Source organism: Phoenix dactylifera, chromosome 8, assembly GCF_009389715.1.
Source record: "Phoenix dactylifera cultivar Barhee BC4 chromosome 8, palm_55x_up_171113_PBpolish2nd_filt_p, whole genome shotgun sequence".
Classification (NCBI taxonomy): Eukaryota; Viridiplantae; Streptophyta; class Magnoliopsida; order Arecales; family Arecaceae; genus Phoenix; species Phoenix dactylifera.
In genome coordinates, this window is record NC_052399.1 from 20,151,064 (window position 1) to 20,157,439 (window position 6,376).

Consider the following 6,376-nt stretch of genomic DNA (forward strand, 5'->3'; position numbering starts at 1 on the left):
GGGGGTGCGCTTTTCTAACATTTTTTCTTATCCCTTGCTTTTGATCTGACTGAATTTTCAAAATCTGTATATTCTATTAGTTTAGGCTTTTTAGGTATTTCTATTTCTGATGAAAATTATGGTATTTTCTTGTTCTGGTGGTTTGAATTTTCATGCTGTCATTTTTTTCAATGGTTGATCAGGATCGTAGGTCTGAAAAAGAGGGAGAGGAAAAGAGGAGAAGGAGATGAAAGGAAAAAGAGGAAAGGAGGGCGGTGTTGGCGTGGTAGGGATAGGAGGGATGGGAGGCAGTAGAGGTGGTAAAAGAGAAAAGGCAGTGTTGGTTGGGGAGGCATGGATATGAGAATATATATTAGGATTAAAATAGGTTTTGCTCTTTACTAACTGGAGCATCCTGCTGTCCTCTTATTCACTGATTTCTGTGTGTTCAGCAACCAATCAAAAGGAATGGGAAAACTGCATGGGGAGGTTGAGCGTGGCTGCCTAGCTTCTCTCGTATATAAAGTCTGTTAGAATATATTTCATGAAGTAGAAATTTCTGTAGTGCATATGCATACATGCTTATCAGGAATGTCTGCTGCCAGGCATGTCTTTTTTATGAAACCTGATGCATAACAAATTTATTTGGCTACCGATTATGAATATTTGCTGTTTCAATCAATTTTTCTGCGCATGCAGGAAATAGAATTAAATTTGCAATCTTATTCATATTAGAACCATACATTGCTCAAATGCTGGATTTACAAACATCTACGCCCTGAAGACCTAGCCAATAATGTCAGCTTATAATAACTGATAACACAATATGGTATATGGAGTCTGGGGTGCTATTGTTACAGATGATGAGAAGTAGCAGAAGTTAGAGAAGTTTGTAAGTAGGCCATTCCAACTTTATTGTCAAAAAGAATTTCTGAAAAAAATGGGCCAAGTGTCTTATTCTTGAAGTGTGATTTCTCAATGTTGTGGTGGCCCTTGATTCGAGAACACTTGGGGTGGTAAAGCAACGAAGAAGTTCAGACTTGTGCAGATCATTGCATACAACTACTCTCAAATGGGCATCATAAAATTGTCACTCAAGTTTAGCTTGTTTGTGAAGAGTCAAGTATTTGGGTCATCAAGTTTCTCTGCAGGAGATATAGACATATTCAGGCATGCAGACCATATGATGGTCGATTCTCTACAAAATTGTGAAAGCTGGTTGAATAGCAGGGTCATTGTGGTCCCTTGTGATATTGATGAAGTTTAAGACCTGTTGTGTATGTGGGACGCGAGGTTTAGAATTTTGGTTCGGAGCATGTTAACCTAATTTGTGGAGAAAGGTTCTGGATAGTTTAGAAATGAAAACAAACCGAGGTATATTTTAAAGTCAAAATTAGAAATAAAAAAATGCATTAACTTTTTCTTATAGGTATGAAATGCTTAATGAAAAAATAATATAAAATTTAAGGACTAATCGATTATATAATCTAGTAGTTGCACTAAAATATTATGTTATTTATCTAGTTTGCTGCAAAAACTAATTTTGGTTTTCATATTCTATTATGAAAATATAACTTGGTAGCTGATAGTGTAAACGTATTCTATATTTCCTTAGGTCCTTAAATCTAACCCTTCCAACCTTATATGATCTCCCTAGCAAATTCCATCAGATTATATCAATCAAGCTTTGTTATTCTAAACTAATATTTTGATATTCGATATTTATTCTAATCCATGTATGAATATGAAAATAAAGTGTCATGCCATATAAACACCAGAAGGGGAAAAGCTGCTATGATTTTCTGTTAATGCTGTAATGTGATATATGTTTTATATTGTACAATAAGTGCCTAAAAATAGTCTAGGTGAAGACATTTCTAGTAGAGGTGATTTTGTTCAACTAGTAAAATGCTTTTGTGGTGTAAGATGTGACCATTGCATGCTTTGATGACCGATAGAAAAACTAATGAACCAACTATAACAGTTGACAGGTCAAACAGTCTGGAATGTTCAGTAATAAAGAAGGCTGAGATAAATGTGATAAAAGACATTTGCAGAGATGAGGAGTCTGAGATGGAAATGTGGTACAAATCAGCAATGATAGAATAAGAAACTAGCACATCAGGTGAGGCACAGGAGTTTTACTAGCTGATTATGATGGGAGCTAATCTAAAACATGGTGGTAGTGGTAGAGTGTATAGATTTGCATTGGAAGATCAAAAAAGAGATGGAAAATGTATAGTCACGTGCACTGATGCCGCCAGAATGGATTCGAAAAGTATGCAATAATGTTGGAGGTAGTGCACAATCGGAATAATTAGGAAAAGAAGGATTCGGGGGAACCCAAATTTTTGGATGTGCAGATTAACATGGCTACAGTTTTTTTTATTGCAATGTTCTCTTTCTTTTGAAGCATTGAGCCAACTTGTCATCCTTTAGGCTGTACATTTATCCCTTCAAAAGATTTCCTCAGTTCTTGAACTTTAGGTCTGATAAAATTTGATCAAAATCAAATCTATTTTGTAGTATATATCTGAGCTGAAATCAGGTCTGCATCACTGTGGTTGTTTAGAAGTAAATAAATAAAGCTTACTTCTCTGTGTATTTCGGGATTTTGGCTTGCATGTATCATGAATGCTTTCATGCAATCTATAGTAATTATTTGAGCTCAGAATAGAGCTGAAGGCTTTAGCTGGCTCTGTATGTATGCATATGAGCAGTTATAGAGCAGAATCATCATATGAAACTCAAATACTGTTCCTTGATGCGGTCATTTACAGCTGAACTTTTCTGAGGAATCTACGTGAAAATATTGGAGCTTTTGTACATGCTCTTTTGCTCGCAAAGCCTGTGGGCCTGAAAAGAAGTAAGCAGTTTCTTGGTTTTTTGGTGTTGCAGCTTCCAAGTATGCTGGATGCTTGAAGAATTTTACATTGAGTAGCACGGTGAGTAAAGCTGTAACCTTTAATATGTGCCAACTTTACATCATGATGTAAATGGTCATTAGAAATCAACTATACAATTTAATTGGTATGATTTGAGATCAGTGCAAAACACATCATGGACCATTCCAACTTGGATTTCAAATTGGGAGCTTTCCATAACAATACTGATGGTTTGCTTTAATTTATGACCAAATCCACTTAAGTTTGTTAGGTTTGTGATAATGAGACATTCTGGTTATTAGTCAGTTATTTATTTTCTTGATTTATATTGCTTAGTCGTTTATCTTCATTTATTTCTCTCTCTTCGTATGATTCTGTGGACTGATGGGGACATCAGAGCTGACCACCCCGCCGTTTAGTCTCCCCAATTTTATTTGCATTTTATTTTCTTTTATTTCTGGGTTTATTTGCAATTTTATTATTGTTGGACTTTATTTGTGTAGTTTGGGGTTTATTGGAAATTATTTGTGTAAGGGACTTTTATTTTAATTGTTCTTATTCGGCCTTATTTATAGGAAACTTTTATGTTGATTAGGGTTAATGAAAAATTAAGAATTTCTTTTCCCCACATTTTCCTCTCCTTTCTTCCTCCTCCCTTCTCCTTCTTCTCTTCTTCTTCCTCCTTCTCTTCTCCTTCTTCATTTTCTCTTTCATATCACCAAAAGTACATCATCACCACCGCAGTCATCCTTCCCGGATCTGGTTCGGCATCAACTTGGTATCAGAGCCTCGAGTTTTGCCACTGTGCCAAAACCCCGGTCCCTAAACAGCGTCTTCTCCCTTGCTGCCACTTGAATCCACCGCCACCCCCGCTGTGCAGCCTCACCCCACCGCCTCCGCCTCCCCGACACTGCTTCTCCATGGGCTTCCCACGGCCCACCACCCCTTTCCTCTCTCTCTCGGTGCTCATAAAAAAAAAGAAGGTCCCTCTCTTTCGGTTTTCACCCTAGTTCCCTTTCTCCCGGCTCTCACACAAAGAACAGGGAAAACACCTTTGTCGATTTGCCACGCACCCACCCCTTGCTCACAACTCCCGATCCCACCCCCTCTCAGCCAACTCACACCACCACCCTTTAGGGACGTAGGCCACACCTTCCTCCCTTTCTCTCGGTTCCTACCAGAACAGAAGGGAAACTCCCCGTCGCCGGATCCTTTCCACCCGCCGTTGCACCCACGACCACTGCCACCACCAGGTGCCGCCAACAGCGCCGAACCCCCCCCCCCCCCCCCCCCCCCCCCGCGTCGGTCGCCCACGTCGCCAGTATCAGACCCCACGAGAGCGCCGCCGCCCCGAGTGTCTTGTGTCTGCTCCCAACCGTCAGTGTCGGGCCCACTGAGGGGACCGCCGCCAACCTTCACTGCAGCCCACGAAGCCGTGGCCGTGGTCTGGCCGCCGCCGCAGGTCGCGGAGCCGCCGTCGTGACGGTCCTAGGGTGCGGGTAGGCATAAGGTCACCAGCCACCGCGTAGAACCCTACTACCTATCAATCATCAATAAATCTTGAAAAAAATTTGGCATGATGCATGCACAAAATGATCACTTTTCCTATAGTGACCTGTCAGGATTATCTCATTACATACAACAACGCTACCTGTCAGAGCAGCAATCACATAACCTGTCACATAACGAACCTGGACAATATATATCAATACATCATCACAGGCATATAACTCAACTGTATAAAAATCTGGTTTCCATTCCATCCATGGTCAAACCCATATCCACAACAGGATCTATGGCTGTAACTATACACTATATACAACAGAAGGTTTATAATACACCAAAAGGGTATAAACCTCTATCTACATTATACTATACTATGGAGCGGCACAGCTAGCAGGCAATCTCTAACCCTGCTCTTCTCTATACAATACCTGCCCTGCAATCAAAAACACCAAACTGGGGAGTGAGTATATAAATACTCAGTGAGTGGAGTAGAGAGTACTATGCACATGAGACAGAATATAATCATGGCTCGAGATGAAATCTCAAGATCAATAACAACATGAACATGAACTCAACATAGAGAATATGGAGTAAAGCATCAATATCACCACAATCAATATCAACTCATCTGAAGCATATATGGAATAATCAAGTAAACATATATGCTACTCATGAATATGCTCAACAGATCATAATGGTGGAACATACAAATCAGGTGTCAATATGCTGAAATCATCACTAGACAGCTGTCGGGAGGTGGGTTTTACACCCCAGGCGAACCAGCAACAACTCCCTACTGTCACATGCATATGCAGGATAAGACACCATATCGATAATGTAAATGCTAGACAGCTGTCGGAAGGTGGGTTTTACGCCCCAGGCGAACCAGCAACAACTCCCTACTGTCACATGCATATGCAGGATAAGACACCATACCGATAACATAAATGCTAGACAGCTATCGGGAGGTGGGTTTTACGCCCCAGGCGAACCAGCAACAACTCCCTACTGTCACATGCATATGCAGGATAAGACACCACACTGATCATATAAATGCTGGCCAGTATCCAGAACAGAAATCCATCTCACATCTACATACTAAACGGCACCTCGCGGGAATTCTACATCCGCGAAAAGCCATACTGCACCTCGCGGGGTCTTACTATGCCCGGCGGCAAGCAGAATATAAGTCGTAGGACCGGCCGATCCTACGCCTAGGGCCGTGTCCCCCCCTAGGAAGGGACTGGGCTCCGCCCACCCAGAAGGCTACTATGTGCACAAAGGCCGATGTTCAACCCCCATCGACTATAGGTGTCCTGCAGATACTGTCAAGCCATGCATGAATGCCATAATGCACCATCCCAATACTCTACTAAAAAGGAGCATAATCAAGACTACCACTCACTCGACTCCGACCCAATCATAAACTAACATCAGGGTTGGGAGTGAGGGTCAAGGAAGTGCAATACAACTCAATATACCACTAAAAAGGCTCTACAAATCTTTGAAATAAAGGAAATGAAATCAATTTACAAAAGAAATCATTTCACAATTCGGAATCAATTTGATTACTCATCAACCCCTCGTAATTCCTCTCAATGTTCCCTCAAATGCATGTACAGAATAATCGAGCATAGAGAATCAAGATTATAGAGGAATCTACTACAACAATCAATATGCTCAAGTGGAATCAATTCACACTTGGCGACATTCATGAAAATGAATTAAGGATGCTCATGGTGCAAAGTACATGACTCCCACTCACCTGTCAATCTGGCACAGCCCTGATACGCCTCCAAAAAATCTACAGTTGGCAGTGGAGAACTTCTTCCTCTTGTTCCCTAGCTTCTTGCCCAACTGATACATGCATTTACAATATATTTAGTTTTGTATCGAGGGCTATAATCTACGTGCCAATTATAATATAGGGAACTTTAATTGATTCAACTCCCCCGTTCCCTAAATCTTTTCTTTTCTTTCTTCTTTTTCTTTTTAATTAATTAACT